The 17188-nt window shown below is 41.8% G+C and overlaps 1 protein-coding gene across 1 annotated transcript in view; it reads right to left on the reverse strand.

Annotated features, from left to right (window-relative positions):
• The window catches only part of BCL2L14 (BCL2 like 14), a 31128-nt gene extending 22022 nt beyond the window's left edge, over positions 1-9106 (reverse strand). The window contains exon 1 of the mRNA XM_044418446.1: positions 8940-9106. The gene's annotated coding sequence lies outside the window, so the exon portion shown is untranslated. The remainder of the gene's footprint in view (positions 1-8939) is intronic.
• Positions 9107-17188: the final 8082 nt, after the last annotated feature.

A 17188-nucleotide genomic window follows, 5' to 3' on the forward strand; every position in this document is an offset into this window, starting at 1 on the left:
ATGTTTTGAGGGCTGTACATGATAAACTTTTAAAGGCTGATGATCATCATGAGGTGACTGTTTTGAAACAAATACCATGGAGGATTAGAGAAGGATGAAAGAAATACTTATTCCTTACCACGAAACTGATTAAGAAAGAGATCATGTTTAGCGGGCTAACGCCAGAACGAATATTTTTCACCTAGAACTCTACAAGATGTAAGCTGGACTCAAATCTTCAAGGCACAAGAGTTTTATGAAAAATTCAGAAGCACACTTGAAGAGGAAGAATTGGATGTTCCAAAAGAAGGAGGGAAAGTTGCTGAACCAGTGGAATTAGCAGCATACCATTCTGAAGAAGGCGAAATAGCGAATACAGACTTACAAGAGGAACAGACACTGGAACCAAAGAAAAAAAGGTAGAAGTGTAAAGGCGAAGCGTAAGTAGATAAATATATATCCTTTAAATATGGATTTCAAAATGGAAGGAAGAATTGAACTGCTCTCTTTAAAAGTAAATGGACTAAACGGACCTGCTAAGAGGAGAAGGATTCTCTCTCAACTTCACAAACGGAAATTAGATATAATTTGCCTACAAGAAACACATATTAAGAAACAACATAGTAAGCATTTGGAATGTTTAAAGTTTGGAAAGCTATTTATATCTTCCGCTTTCCAAAAGAAAAGAGGTTTAGCATTATACATCAAGGAAAAATTAGACCCTAAACATATATTAGCTGATGAGGATGGTAGGATTCTGACGGTTGAAATCACAATGAAACTTAAAAAGGTGCTGTTAGTGGCGATCTATGCCCCAAATGACCATCAGGAAATGTTCTACCAAAAACTACATGCTTTACTCTCACAATTGGACTACCAGACCATGTGTGTAATGGGAGACTTTAATCCAATTGCGGACAAGAAAATGGACCATAAGAGTGAGATTAAGGGCAGAAAGGGCAGGAGGATACTTCCAAAGTCTTGTTCTGATATGATTGAAGAATTCAGATTGATAGATGTCTGGAGACAGAAAAACCCAACCTCTGCTAAATATACTTTCTATTTAAATAGACAAAGGTCGTGGTCTAGAATTGGTATGGTTTGGATAACCCCAGACTTAGTACCAGACCTGCTAGAAGCTGAAATAGAGGCAAACGTCTGGGCAGATCATAACCCTGTAACTATGACACTGAAAGGGACAGTAAAAACGCCCAGATGGAGGTTAAACAAAGCCTTATTAAAGGATAAAAAATTCATAGAAGAGCTAAATAAGGAAATGCAAATATTCTTTCAAATAAATAAAACTGAAGAAACCTCTTTGCAAAATGTCTGGGATACAGCCAAAGCCTATGTCAGAGGGCGGATAATAACATATTCAGCAAAAATAAATAAAAGGAAAAAGCAGGAATGATCTAAAATAGTAGAGGAACTGACGAAATGTGAACAAGAACTACAGGAAGATCCATCCAAAAACAACCTTAAGGTACAAATGAATATTCTAAAACATAAACTGAACCTCCTGGACACAAACGAACGTACTAAGCAAATGAAATTGACCAAACAGAACTTCTTCAAAAATGCTAACAAACCAGGGAGCTGGTTATCTTATAAAGTGAAAAAGGAAAGAGAGAAGAGACTAATACGTAAACTGAAGGATGAAGAAGAACGACTGCAAGTACAAAGTATACATATTAAGAAAATAGCAGAAGATTTTTTTGCAAAGTTGTACCAGAATGATGAGATTCCAACTGAGAAAGTAAATGAATATATCCAAAAGGGAGACCTGCCAAAGTTACCAGAGAAATACCAAAAAGTATTGAATCAAGAAGTAACAATCAAAGAAGCAATAGAGGCAATTAAGAGACAAAAGAATGATAAAACTCCAGGCCCGGACAGGATACCAGCAGAGTTTTATAAATCCTTTGAAGGAATTTTGCTGCGCTTGTTAAGGATATATGTAATGCAGCATTGCTAGATGCTAAAATACCAAATACATGGACAGAGGCAAATATTACATTAATACTGAAAGAAGACACGGACTTGACGCAGATTCAAAACTACAGACCTATACCACTATTAAATGTGGATTACAAAATTTTTGCCTCCATAATGGCAGAAAGATTGAAGAAGTATTTAACAGACTTTATTCATTCAGATCAAAATGGTTTTTTACCTAAAAAACAAATGAGGAATAATATGAGAACTATCTTGGACATCTTAGAGTATTATGAGATGCATATGGAAAAACATAGAAACTTAGAAACATAGAAACAGAGCGAGTCAGAAGGGGTCTCCCGGGCCATCTAGTCTGATCTCCGGCACCAGCCAGCTACACTCATGACATGCCCACCATGTGCACGTCCAGCCTATCCTTGAACACCCGCACCGATGGGGCCTCAACGACCTGTCGTGGAAACCCATTCCACACCCTCGGGGTCCTAACTGTCAGGAAGTGCTTCCTAGCATCCAAATGGAACCTTGGCTCCCTGAGCTTTGCTCAATTGGAGCGTGTCCTGCCTTCCTCTGCAGGGGAGAACAGGTCTCTACCCATCTCCATGTGACATCCCCTCACATGCCTGTATGTTGCCAACATATCCCCTCTGAGTCTCCTCTTCTCCAGGCTGAAGAGACCCATTTCCCTCAGTCTCACCTCATACGGCATCCCCTGCAAACTGGCCACCAACCTTGTGGCCCTACGCTGCACTGACTCCAACCTGGCTATATCCCTTCTGTAATGAGGGGCCCAAAACTGAGCACAATACTCCAGTTGCGGGCGCACCTGAGTCGTATAGAGTGGTAGTAATACCTCTCTTGATGTAGAAGCCACACTTCTGGCTATGCAACCAAGGGTGGCGTTTGCCCTCTTGACCACATCACACAGCTGACTCATGTTTAGCCTGCAGTCCACCAGTACCCCGAGGTCCCTTTCACAAGTCCTGCTCTCCAGTCACTTGTCACCTAACCTGTACTTATGACAACTATTCCTATGCCCCAAGTGCAAGACCTTGCACTTATCCACATTGAACGCCATCCTGTTGTCTCCTGCCCACTTCCATAGTCTGTCCAGATCCTTTTGGATCTGGAGTACCTGCCCCTCAGTTGTGGCCACTGCTCCAGTTTTAGTGTCTGCGAATTTGATCAGCAGACTGTTCACACCTTCTTCCATGTCGTTAATGAAAAGATTAAACAGGATCGACCCCAGGACATAGCCTCGGAGGACCCCGCTTGTTACTGGCCGCCATCCCGATGATTCCCCGCTAATGTTTACCTTCTGCTTTCAGTCAGTCAACCATGCCCTAATCCACCGGACAGTGCTTTGGTGTATCCCAAAACTCCTCAGTTTCTCCACCCAGATAGCATGGGGAACTTTGTCAAAGGCTTTGCTGAAATCCAGGTATACCACATCCACTGCATCCCCTCCATCTAGCCATCTCAAAACCTTGTCATAGAATTCCACAAGGTTTGTCTGGCAGGACCTGTTTTTGCGGAAGCTGTGTTGTGGGGCTGTCAGCCTCCCTTCCCTATCTAGCATCACTAGATCTCTCTCTATTATGAGCCTTTCCATTGTTTTTCCTACAATGGACGTAAAGCTAACCGGTCTATAATTCCCCATGTCCTTTCTACTACCCTTACTGAAAATTGCGACCACTGATGCCACCCTCCAGTCCTCTGGAACTTCACCTATTCTCCACGAGGTCTCAAAAATGGAGGCCAGTGGGCGTGAGAGAACCCCTGCCATCTCTCTAAGTACTCTCGGGAGGGCCTGGCACCTTTGTAATGTCCAATGCCCTGAGGAGCCCCTCAACTTCAAGGGGGGGTGACTAATCTGTGCCCCTAAGTCCCCAGCCTCATCTAATCTCCTATGCGGATATCCCCTGTCCTGCTCTGGGGAGAACACAGAGGCAAAATAGTCTAATCCTCTTTCGTCTAATCCCTTTAACCACCTCCTTTTGCATCCATGGCGGCACTCTCCTCCGCCTCCCCACCTTACTGACTAGAGGTATCGTCAAGGCTTGCACCTCCAAAACCTCCCTTTTGAGTGCTATCCACCCCTCCTCAACTCGCTTATCTTCCAGAAACCTATCCCAGGAGACTTTCCCCAGTCTGGCCTTCACTTGGCCAAAGTTGACCCTCTTGAAGTCCCAGTTTCTAGTGCTCAACCTGCTGCATGTCCCCAGTCCCCTGATCTCAAAGCAAAGAATGGAGTGATCACTCACAACCAGAGCTCCCCTAATCTGTACTTCACCTATCAGCTCCTCCCTATTGGTCAAGACCAAGTCAAGAATGTTTCCCCCCCCTCCTCGCCTCTCGGACCCTCTGTGTGAAAAACCCTCCCTCTATAGATTCTAGGAAGCGACATGACTTGGCTGTCACAGCCGAGTGAGTCTCCCAAGTAATATCCAGAAGACTGAAATCTCGCATAATTACTGTGTCTCTCCCCTGAGATATTCTTAGAATCTGGCCTGTCAGGACATTATCCAGGGTCTCAAGTTGACCTGGCGGGCGATAACATACCCCCACTGTCAGGTCTCTTTCCCTGGCAAAACCCCTAAGTTTCACCCAGACTGCCTCTACCGAATCCTCATCTGTGCTGCATTCTATCTCACTGCATCCTATCCCTTCCCTGATGTATAAAGCCATGCCCCCACCTCTCTTTCCCTTCCTGTCCTTTCTAAAAAGGTGATACCCCTCTATGTTCACATTCCAGTCTTGCCTTTCATCCCACCAAGTTTCTGTGATTCCCACCAGTTCATACCCTCCTATTCCCAGGGGAGCTTCAAGCTCTTCCTGCTTATTACCCATGCTCCTAGCATTGGTGTACGAGCACCTCAACCCCTTCCCACTTCTTCCCTTCCTTGGAGTTCCCAGCCTCCTCCTTCCTCCCATCCTCCCTGATATCTGGCCCCTCCCTGTAGGAGTCCTGTCAGTCCCTGCAGTACCTCTAAAACCCTGCTCCCAGAGCCCTGATCCTCCCCCCACACTTGTCCAGTGCAGACATGTTCCTGGGGGGCCTGAACCTGCCCCCCGGCTCAGTTTAAAGTCTTCCGGACGAAGCTCGTTAGAGCATCTCCAAAGGACCTTTTCCCCATCCTCGTGAGGTGTAACCCGTCCCTTGCCAGAAGTCCATTGGCAAGAAAATGAGTGCCGTGGTCGAGAAACCCGAAGTGTTCCTTCTGGCACCACACCCTAAGCCAGTCGTTTACCTCGGAGGCCCTCCTGTCCCTTCCTGGCCCAAATCCGCGGACTGGTAAGATCGACAAGAAGGTCACTTGGGCCTTTAACTCCCTCAGTTTCTTCTCCAAGGCCTCAAAATCCCTGGTGGTCCCAACCACACCCTTCCTGGCCACATCATTTGTGCCCACATTGATCACCAGGAGCGGCTGGCGACCCCCGGAGTGAACAAGATGCGCCACTCTGTCCTTCACATGCCGAACAAGTAGACTTTCAGATTGTTAAAAAGGTTAAATACTTGTGAATTTATCTTACAGCTAAGTGTACCACTCTGAAAGAAGACAATTATGATAAGCTATCTAAGGAAATTAAGAGTGATTTGGGAAAATGGGCTAATATGCAATTATCTTTGCTGGGAAGAACAGTGCTATTTAAAATGAATATATTATCAAAGCTTTTGTTTTTATTTCAAATGATTCCCATAAAAATTGATAAAAATTTTTTGATGATTTAAATTCTCAAATCTCGAGATTTATATGGAGAAAGTAGAAACCAAGGATTAAATTAAAAATGCTTCAGGAGGCTAAAGAGAATGGGGGTTTTGGTCTTCCTGACTGGATGTTGTACTATCAAGCTTCTGTTTTAATGTGGCTAAAAGAACGGATAACTTTAAGAAATAAGAGAATCTTTTATCTTGAAGGGCAAGATTTGCAAATGGGTTGGCATGCTTATATGTGGTATGAAAAGTGTAAGGCACATGGTTGTTTTTTAAATCATTACATTAGGAAATCATTAATGTCAGTGTGGGAAAAGTTAAAGACAAAACTGTATAATAAATTACCAAGATGGATTTCGCCTATGGAAGCTCTTGTATATCCAAATGCATTGAACTTTGAAGCGATCCTAAGATATGATGACATTTTGGATAATGATGGAGGATTGAAATTGAATCAAGAAATACAAGAACAAAGAATTAATATTTCTTGGTGGCATAAGGTGCAGATACAATCGAGATATGCTCAAGACTGTAGAATGTGGGGCTTCTATAAGGACTTAACATCATTTGATCACGTGATTTTTAAATCAGATGAGAAATGTATTAAAAGATTATATAACTTCTTACTAGATAAGAGAATGGAAGATGAACATGTTAAAGAAACTATGATAATGTGGGCACAAAACGTTGGCTATAATATTGAATTAGAAAAATGGCAAAAGCTGTGGGAGAGAAATATTAAGGTAACATTAGAAACTTGTATAAAGAAAACTTGCATAAAATGTTTTATAGATGGTATTTGTTGCCAAATAGATTAGCCAAAATGTTTCCAAAAATGTCAAATGGATGTTGAAAATGTAAACATAAATGGGGTACCTTCAATCATATGTGGTGGACTTGCGATAAAGCAAAAAAGTATTGGATTAAAATACACAAATGGCTTGATGAAAAGTTACAAAAATCTTTAGCTTTTAAACCTGAAGTGTTCTTATTAGGCATTATACCTGATGATATTAGTAAACAAGAAATGTACTTGACTTTACATGTAATTACTGCAGCGAGGATTGCATTTGCCCAACACTGGAAGAGTGAAGAGCCACCCACCGATGAACTGATCCTAAAAAAGATCTTGGACTGTGCAGAAATGGACAGATTGACTTTGTCACTGAAGGAGAAAGAAGATACTGATTTCTATCAACCTTGGGACTCTTTTTATTATTGGCTAGAGAAACGGGGCTTTCCATAGATTTAAATATGTTCTTAAGTTAACATAAAAAGAAAAAATGTGGGGGGCTGACCCAGTAGGTCTGATGTTCCCGATGACTGATGTTGTTTTTAGTTTTTCTTTGTATTAGCTTTATTTAGAATAAAATTTATTCAAAAAAAGAGAATGCTCAAGGCAGCTAACAACCATCATAAAAAAATTGAAAAGCACATTATCTAGTGCGAAAACACAAAACGGTAGAATAGCTATAAGAACAGAAACCAGCAACAGATAGATACAAAATAATACTCTGTTAAAACTGGCAGTTCAATCAAAACAGCTTTACCAATATATCATATCCCATTAAAGGCAGACTGCCCTGGGAATTGCATTCCAGTGCCTTTGAAGAAATAAAAGAGTGCCTTGCTTATAGTGGATGACTCCTAATCTTTCACACAATCAAGGTTTTTACTTCAAAAACCTTTTCAGACCTAAAAAAAAGCAGATCCCATTTTAATCATCCCCCAGTCATCATTAACACTGGCATACTCATGCAGATTTCAAAGTCCAGCAACCCATGAAGGTTACAACTCTATGCATACTTACTTGGAGCAAATCCTACTGAAGTCAACAGGACTACTACTAAGCAGACATGCCTAGGATTGTGCTGTAACACCCACCTATAGCTGTGCCTGGAAGAACCACACAAACCATTAGTGTGGATTGTAAGTGTTTGTCCTGAAATGCCGGTTTGTATTTCAGGAGATCCCTCGTATGAGAACAGGGCCCACCGAAGAATCTCAGAGCTGCACAGACCAATGTTCAAATCTGGAGCCTCTCTGTCACGTTGGAGCGCATAGCCACGGCCGTTCAGGATCATGCAAGCTGTGGTTCAACACAGCTTGAAGGCACAAAGTTATGAAGGTTAACCTAAAAACCCGGTGATGTCCAAAGGGTAGCCATCTTAGCCTGTTGCAGCAAAAAGAAGAGTTCTCATCGAGGTTTAAAAACTAGCACGTTTATTTTGGCATTAACACGGACCAAAGCCGTCAAATGCATGTAATATTATAGAGAGCTGCAGGATAACATACAGTACTTATGGAAGTTGTGGTAACTGGAAACAGCAAGGTTAGAAGGAATCAGCAGTAAGCTACTGTCTCTTAAATACTGTATTATTGTGCTATTATTTATTCATTTCTATACTACCCAATAGCTGAAGCTCCCTTGGCTGTTCATTGTAGCCTCATCTGGTCAAAGTTCTCCAGTGCTAAAGCAACAAAACACATCACCTGGTGCAGGCTATGGGTTCAATAATTTCACATTTCCACCTTTTTTTAACCTATAGTCCAGCAGAGCAGACCTGTCTGATTTCCCCAGTTCAACTTTCACCAGTCATGTAAGCGCAAGAACATTTCCTGTTGAGAAAGAGCATTCAGGCTAAAGCAAACATAACACCTAATTCCAAGTCCAGTATATAAAAAATCTAGGATACTTATGTTACCAATTGCAGCACCCCAAAATACCCCAAAAGTTGGTGGCCAGAGGAAGACCACATAGTAAAAACACCACAGTTATACTGTCCCAGAAGGGAGGGGGGATAAGAACAAAATGAACTTTGTGTAACCCACAGCTAACACGCTAGCCTGACCTCGAATACAGTAATCAAAGGAACAGTGGAAACTGGTTCTAGCCGCCATGAAAGTTGCAAATGTGCAGGGAGTAAGAACATGGCAAGCCTGTGTGAATCTTGAGCAGATAAAAAATAGACATGGGAAATGTCTGGTCCTTGACAGAAGAAAGGACTCTTTCTCCAGCACGGGAGGGGGTGCCTACATTGATGTACCGATGCATTACATTTGTATTAGGTGACCTAATTGGTTACCTAGGGTATAAAACTCATGTACTGGGGTGCAACTTTCGAGGCACTGCTTTGGGCTGAATGTCCCCTTTTGTCTCCCTTTATTTTATAGTGCACTAGAAGAAAGTTGATTTTGGCTCTAAGTCTTGTCTCAGGCTCTGTTTGGCTCGGGTCTGGGGTCCACTCGGGTTTGCCCCAGCTGTTGACTGGCTCAGTCCGGTAACACTTACCTCTGGATAATGTTGCACAAACAACACGCAGAGGTGTCTTTTACAGCACCGCCCTCCTTGATTTAAAAGGTAAATGTGTTATTTCTGTCCTCTCCGGTTCGACTTTAGACACGAATACTCACACAATTCAAGTAAAAAGGCAAATCAGGTTTCACTGCACTTCCTCGTCTTGGAAGTTTAAGGGTGGAGCCGATTGCCAGTCACGCTGTTTAGCCGAACGGCCTCCTTTTAAAATAAACGCTCCCGACAACGCGCTTTTCTTTCCCGAAGTCCTGGCTGAAAGGCAGTCTGCACCGTCCGTTCATTACACTAAGTATTAATGTCCTATAGTTTTGTTTAAACTTCCAAGGGTCTATCAATTTAAATTCTGTTGTTAAGCTCAGCCAGATGATTCTAGGGGGCACTAGGGGGCCCAAACGCCTTGCGGTTGTTTGCCTTTTTTAAATTGATAAAGACCTTTGAACTGCCTCTGACGCTGGAAGTTCCGCTTGGGTGTTCTCCAAGATTTTGTCTACTTCTCCTTTCATACCATCTAAGGTACATCTTGCAACAGTGAATTATAAATATTAATTATATATATATATGCAAAAATACTTCCTTTTTTCCAGTCTTGAACCATGGGAAGTAAAGAAAAAGGCAAGAGCAGAAACGGTGGTTGGGAGGGCACAAAGGGGAAATCAAGTAATTTCTCCGCGTGCAGGGTTCAATCTGTTCTCTACAGAGCTCTACGCACTCTGCATTTTCCAAACAACAGTAGGGAAACGTAGCACTTAAATCACCTCCGGGGGTGATTATTTTGTATATGCAATGCACAATATGCACTGCTCTGCAGTAACCCAGTCAGCCCTGTTTGGTCGTGGAAAACGCTTCCTTCCTGAAGTCATGCAAACTCCGCTTTAAGACTGAACAGGCCCGCAAAACTAAGTGTTCTTCTTCTGGCAGGGAAATCAAACAGTTGTGCCCCATAAGGGCTGCTGTGCAGTAAATTCTGCTTTCGGCAGGAGAGCAGCCCGTCACGTTACAGGCATGTAAATCCAGGCTGCAACAGTGTGGACCTGCTTCTGCCTCGAGGTCCCATCGGAAACGCTACCAGGGCAGCACTGACACCTAGCGTTAGAGCCAGCAACGGGACTCCCACTTCTCTGTAGCGCTGCAGTGGCTAGAATTAGTTTCTCGCTGAACTTCTAACAGGTGAAGAAATCCCTTTGCTAAAATTCACTGGAACGCTCTACCTGTGCCAACAGCATTGCTGCATTTATCATTCCGTGATAGGATAGGACAGTCACACATTCTCAGCCCAACCTAACTCACAGGGTTATTGTTGTGAGATAAGATTGAGAGAAGGAAGAGAATTATGTAAGCTGCCTTGAGTTCCTTGGTAGGAAAAAAGGTGGGATATAAATAGAATAAATAAAATAAAGAAGGGAAACCTGTTGCATATGCATCTTGTTTGTTGACTCCAGTACAGTGCAGTTATGGACACAGTAGAAAGAAAATGTTTGCAGTTGTGAGAGGATGTGAGAAGTTGCATTGGTATGTCTGTCACAGGAGAGTAAGAGTGGAGACAAGATCATGCATGGTTAGGAAGAAAAAAATAACCTCCTACAACAGGGGTCTCAAACACGCGGCCCGTGGGCCAATTGCTGGGGCGGGTGGGACACGGGGGAGGGGCCCTGCGGCCTGCAAAGCGCCGGCATTGCCTGGGCCGGCCGCGGGATGAGCGGCCCAGCACCACCGCGGTGGTGGAATACTTGATGCGGCCCAGTCTCGCCCAGACTCTACTTCCAGCAGCCCCCAGGTAAGTTGAGTTTGAGACCCCTGTCCTACAACTACCAACAAAGGCTGGGAGTGGCAGGACTTTTGGTTTGTAGGATTGTGCCCTAGAAGAATTAAGCTATCCTCTCTATGCTGCTACTCTTAAATTTGGACATGGTTGCATGCACTGCACATATACACATAAGCCTGTATTAAAGATGTTAGAGTTTGGAAATCGTTCACATGTCTCCTGTCACATCCAGCTTTGCATACAGTTACTCTTTGAAGGCACCATCTTAAAAATGGATGAATGCATTGCATCTTTTTTTTTTTTTTAGAATAGGTTTTATTCTTAATATAACTAACAAAAAGAAACTAAGAAGTATCAATCATTGAAAACATCAGACCTACTGGGTCAGCCCCCCACATTTTTTCCTTTTATGTTAAACTATAAACATGTTTAAGTCTATGCATAGTCCCATTTCTCTAGCCAATAATAAAAAGAATCCCAGGTTTAATAGAAGTCTGTATCTTCTTTCTCCCTCAGAGACAAAAGTCAATTTGTCCATTTCTGCATAGTCCAAGATCTTTTTTAGAATCAGTTCATTGGTAGGTGGTTCTTCACTCTTCCAGTGTTGGGCAAATGCAATCCTCACCACAGTAGTTACATGTAGAGTCAAATACATTGCTTGTTTACTAAGATCATCAGGTACAATGCCTACTAAGAAAACTTCAGGTTTAAATGCTAAAGGTTTTTGTAACATTTCCTCAAGCCATTTGTGTATTTTAATCCAATACTTTTTGCTTTACCACAAGTCCACCACATACGATAAAACGTACCCGACTTATATTTGCATTTCCAACATCCATTTGACATATTTGGAAACATCTTAGCTAACCTATTTGGTGACAAATACCATCTATAAAGGGACTGCAGGTGGAGCAGTGGTTTAAACCGCTGTACTGCTGGGCTGGTAGATCGAAAGGTCACCAGTTCGAATCTGCACAACGGGGTGAGTTCCCGTTGCTCCATCCCAGCTCCTGCCAGCCTTGCAGTTTGAAAGCATGCAAATGCAAGTAGATAAAATGTACCACTTCGATGGGCAGGTAACAGTGTTCTGTGCACTTCGGTGTTTAGTCATGCCGGCCACGTAACCACGGAGACTGTCTGCGGACAAACGCAGGCTCCCTCGGCTAGGAAACGGAGATGAGCACTGCCCCCTAGAGGCAGGCATGACTGGACTTAATGTCAAGGGGAAACCTTTACCTTTACATTTTTACCGGTACCATCTATAAAACATTTTATACAAATTTTCTTTAGATGAAGTTGCTAATGTTACTTTAATATTTCTTTCCCACAATTTTTGCCATTTCTATAACTCAATATTATATCCAAAATTTTGTACCCACATTATCACAGTTTCCTTAACTTGTTCATCTTCCATTCTCCTCTCCAATAGGATATTGTACAATCTTTCAATAAGTTTCTCATCAGATTTAAGAATCACGTGAACAAATGCTGTTGACTCCTTATAGAAGCCCCACATTCTATGATCTTTGGCATATCTCGATTGCATTTGAACCTTGTGCCACCAAGAAATATTAACTCCTTGTTGAATGCATTGCGTCTTTTGTAAATCTAATTAAACCCACAAAGGAATATTCAAGCTTGTGTGAGTTTTAGATAAAAGAAACAGTGTTTTACTGGAGTGACCAGTATACTAGAGTGCAACTTCATCCTAGCAACAGTGTGTAATCAGAAGTCTGACTTGCTGTGAAATACTCTCAAATAAGGGTGCACAGAACTAGAGCCTCAAAGCATGAAGGGAATTACTGTACAAAGAAACCAATGATACAGTTATTAATCTTGACAGAGCTTGAGTTTTCCCCACAAATCATTACAATGCAGTCATGGATATAAGCCTATTCTTTTGAAAAAATAATAACAGATTTCTGGAAGCCTTCAACATGAAAATCTAACTACTTTTGTCTCCCTGTTACAAAGCAGCCTCCTGGGATTTTGGATCAATATTTTCCATAATGACAAATGAATTTATTAGAAGATATTTTCATTTTAATTAATCCACGTCAGCTCCCAAAGCCCTTTCACAAATAAGCACACTTGCATTTACGAAAGCAAGCCTACCCAGGTACTACATTCAGTAAACCAGTCCAGGCAATGTTCCACTGAAATATGCAAGACTGAACTGAGTTTGAAACCTCTCTATTCTGTAAACTCCCACTTATACCAACTCAACTGGTAAATAACTGCCCACTCCCCTAAATAACAAAACAACACAATCAGACCCTTCAGTTCTTCAGAAACCCTCCCCCATTTTCTCCTCTTGCCACCTGCTCCCAAAAGGGGAAAACATTTTATTCCTGAGCACTGGCATTTCTACAACTTTGTAATGGTATTAACTACTGGCCTGCAAAATTTACAACCTATTTAGGCAACTTTTAAGTTCAGTACATTTCAACAAAGGCAATAAAGACCTTTTCTACTGAAATAAACAAGGTCTTGTGGATCTTAGTATAAACTTAAAATGTCTATTCAGAAGTAAATACCACTGAGTTCAGTAAGGGCTACTTCTAGGTGAATTCGTATTTGTTGTTTATTTTATTTATTGCAACTGTGAGATTTAAAACTCCTTGAGACAGGATTCGAGTAGGTGCAAGCAGTTTATTCCATACAAAAAGCGTTTGCAAAGGCTGGCTCAATGCCTCAGTAGTCTGAGAAACAAAGAGCAATCTTTTGCTGTTTACAAGAGATTTTATACATTCCTTTCCCAGATGCTCAACACTATCCCTGCTTCGCCATTGGCTGGTTACTAAGAAGTCACAATCTTCCCCACCCGCCTATATCATACTACTCCTTAATATGTTCCCCCCTCCCGCTCATATATCCCGTGTTCATGCTAATGAGCCTATTACCTATGAGAGGTGTGTCATTTAGTATTCATAAACTTATTACACATGCGCAATACCTTCTAAGAGGTCAACAGGCCGAAGTGGCCTTGAAAATTCTTACTTGAGGCCAAAATGTTTCTTAAATCTTGGGAGGAGGATGAGATAATGAGAACAGGCCTTTCTCCAGGCTCATTATCGCCAGTTGTAAAGTAATCCATTGTCTGCTCTCCTCCACTGAAGGTGACAGTTTTACCACTGTCCCCCAATTTTACCTCTTCTGGTATTTTTTGAAACTTTTTATATAAGAAACATTATTACTCTTAGTACAACTTATTTACATGATTCCATTCTCAGGCCTCATGGCCCCAAGAGACTTCAATTATCCTGTCTTATTCCTGTTTTTCACCCTTAACACTTAGTAACATTTCATTTCTCACACAACTTAATACTGCTTTTGGGTGGTTTACAACAAAGGTATGAGATCCTTTTCTTTATAATCAGGGCTGACCAGTCAGACATGCACACATTTTGTTTGTTTGTTTTACTTTAAAATACATTGTCCTTTTCTGCAGCAAAATGGTGTTTATTCCCAAGTAAGTATACTGTACTTTCCCTTAGGGCAGGAGGCAGCAGCAAACACTATTCCTGGTGTCATAGTGGTCATTCAAAAAGCAAAATTGCATGTGCTCAGAGTATTCCTTGTGGTCTCTTTTTGCTGCTTTCAAACCTGTGTTTGCAAACATCTTGGTTTGTGTGTTGTTTTGTTCTAACATATCAAGAACATAAAAAGCATTTGAAAGCAAGGAATGACTGAGAGAGAAAGAAAAGATACTTGAATTGCGTCCTTCACAATTGAAGTAGAGTTACAGGCAGTGCCGTCTTAACGCATGGGCCTGATGGGCACTTGCCCGTGGGCCCCATACTAATCTGTGTATGTTAACCCTTGGAAAATTGGAAAACTTCCAAAATTAAAAGTAGTTGTACTTGTCCTAGGGGCCCCAGTACACTGCTTTGCCCAGGGCCCATAATGCTGTTAAGACGGCCCTGGTTACAGGCAAGTTCTGTTCCTGAGAATTTGTAATGTAAATCAGATCACATGAGTAAGCCAAATGTTTGTCTTAGTATATGTATATATTTTACCTTTCTATGCATATAAAAAACTTAAGAAACACTTCCATATTTGCTAAAACAATGTGGCATTGTAGCATAGTAATACAGTAATAATAAAGTAACTATAAGTACTGAAAAGAGAAATAATCTGTATGTGTGCGTGTACAGTATTGTAATGAACAAGTAAAAGAAACAGTTCTTAAAACAGTTTAGAACATTATTGAGGCAACATTAAGCCTAACATTAGCTGATGATGATGGAGATGGACCTGCTGCTGGAGAATTGCAGTTTGTTTGTGCTGCTGGTATGTGTGTGTGTGGGGGGGGGGGGGTGTCCCTCTGTCCTGAATTCAAAAATGGGATTGAATTAGTCCATGGGTCCTCAAACTACGGCCTGCGGGCCGAACCTGACCCGCCATGCTGATTTATCATGCAAGATCATGCTGATTTTCCATGCAAGTCCAAAAGCTCTGAGCTGGTGCAAGCGTATTCAGTGAGGAGATGGCCATGATCTCAGTCATGCTTGCGGGGAGATAGCCATGATCATGCTCGGGGGGAAGAGATGGCCGTGATTGTGCCTGCCTTCCCTTCACAAGTGTCCCCGCGATCGTGCCAGTCTCCCCCCCCAGCACAATCACTCCCATCTCCCCCCTGCAGCATGATCGTGGACATTGTAGATTGTGGACATCTATGTCCCTTGAATATGGACATGCTGTTCCCCACCTCATCTTGGGCTTTGCTGCTGCCCAAGCGAGCAGAGCAAACATGTTTTAATTTTTAATTATTTTTAAAATTTTAATCAATGTTTAATGTTTAATTCATACTGGCTTCCATTGATCACTGCATTTTCTTCAAGATGCTTGCAGACAGATTTTAAAAATAATTTTCTCCAGAATTTTTCTGAGGATCAATGTCAGACTAACTGGTCTGTAGTTCCCAGGTTCATCTTTTTTCCCTTTCTGAAGATAGGGAAACATTAGCCCTTCTCCAGTCCTCTGGCACTTCTCCTGTTTTCCAAGATTTATCAAAGATAATAAGTTCCTCTGCTAGCTCTTCTATGACTCTGGGATGGAGTTCATCAGGCCCTGGAGAGTTGAATGTGTCTATTCCATCTGGGTATTGCTTGACCATTCATTTGTCCATTTTGGGCTGCCATCTCTCACTTTCAGCTTATACTTCTTCTTGGTTGTAGATTTTCTTGTAGAAGAAGACTGAGGTGAAGTAGGAATTGTGTGCCTCTGCTTTTTACTTGTGATTTGTTATCACTCTGCCATCCACTTTAAGTAGCTGGACACCTTCCCTTTCACATGTCTTTTGTTTTGGATGTATCTGAACAAGGTCTCCTTGTTGTTCTTAGCATCCCTTGCTATTCTCAGTTCATTTCCTGCTTTAGCCTTCATGATGTCATCCTTGCAATTCCTTACTGTTTGTTTATAGTCTTCCTTTGTGACTTGGCCCTGCTTCCACTACCTGTACATATTCTTTTCTTTTTTTTTCTTTCAGGCTGTCAACTTAAGTTTTTCTGGAGACACATGGGCTTCCTTTGTTGTCTTCTACACTTGCTTTCTTGTTGGAATTGTTTGTAGTTGTGCTTGCAGAATAATATTTTTCAATATTTCCCACCCCTCTTGAACTTCTTTTCCCCTAAGAGTGAGTTGCCATGATACTTCGCTTATCATTGTTCTGAGTTCATCAAAGTTGGCTTTCTTGAAGTCCAGGGAACGTGTTCGGTTGCAATTAACTTTGTCTCTTTTATAATTGAGAATTCAGTATTGCAGGGTCACTTTCCCCTAGAGTTTCCATGGCTGTTATTTTGTCCACTAGGCCATCCATGTCAGTTAAAGGATAGCTAACCCTCTTTTCCTTCCTCTACCTTCTGCTGGAGGAAGTTGTCAGCAACATATGTCAGAAATCTCTTGGAGGGGCCATGTTTGGCAGAATGGCCTTGTAGCAACTGAAGGCCTGGTTACAAGGCAGATGCTACAGAAAAACTGAAGGGGAAGTATGCACCCTGCAAGTGCCCTAAAACACACCTGCTTGGGTATGCTTGAGCTGACACTGTTGAACAAAACATTGTGAATATGCTATTTCTGAATATGCTATTTCTAGGGGATTAGGCTGCACTGATTATGCATTTCCAAATGCATCACAGAGTTCCCTAGAGATACATCATGTAGTTCCTTAGAGATAGCCTTGACTATCTCTAGTAAATCTCTACCTATAGAGAAAAAGACATGAATATTTCTAAGTATTACAGAGCTACTGATGACATGTCACCAAACACATCATCGAATTCCCTACAGATATTCCTGTTTTTGTGAGAGATATTCATATAGGGTTTATGGCAGAATGCACATTCATAAGTACAGGTTTTACAGGATGTTCATTACCTGCATATTACCTGTATTACATCATGGCCATCTAAGGGTGGGGCAACATTAAGTCCAATGCTTAAAATGACTGAGTGGCAAAAAT

Source organism: Varanus komodoensis, unplaced genomic scaffold, assembly GCF_004798865.1.
Source record: "Varanus komodoensis strain SLA01 unplaced genomic scaffold, ASM479886v1 scaffold9, whole genome shotgun sequence".
Classification (NCBI taxonomy): Eukaryota; Metazoa; Chordata; class Lepidosauria; order Squamata; family Varanidae; genus Varanus; species Varanus komodoensis.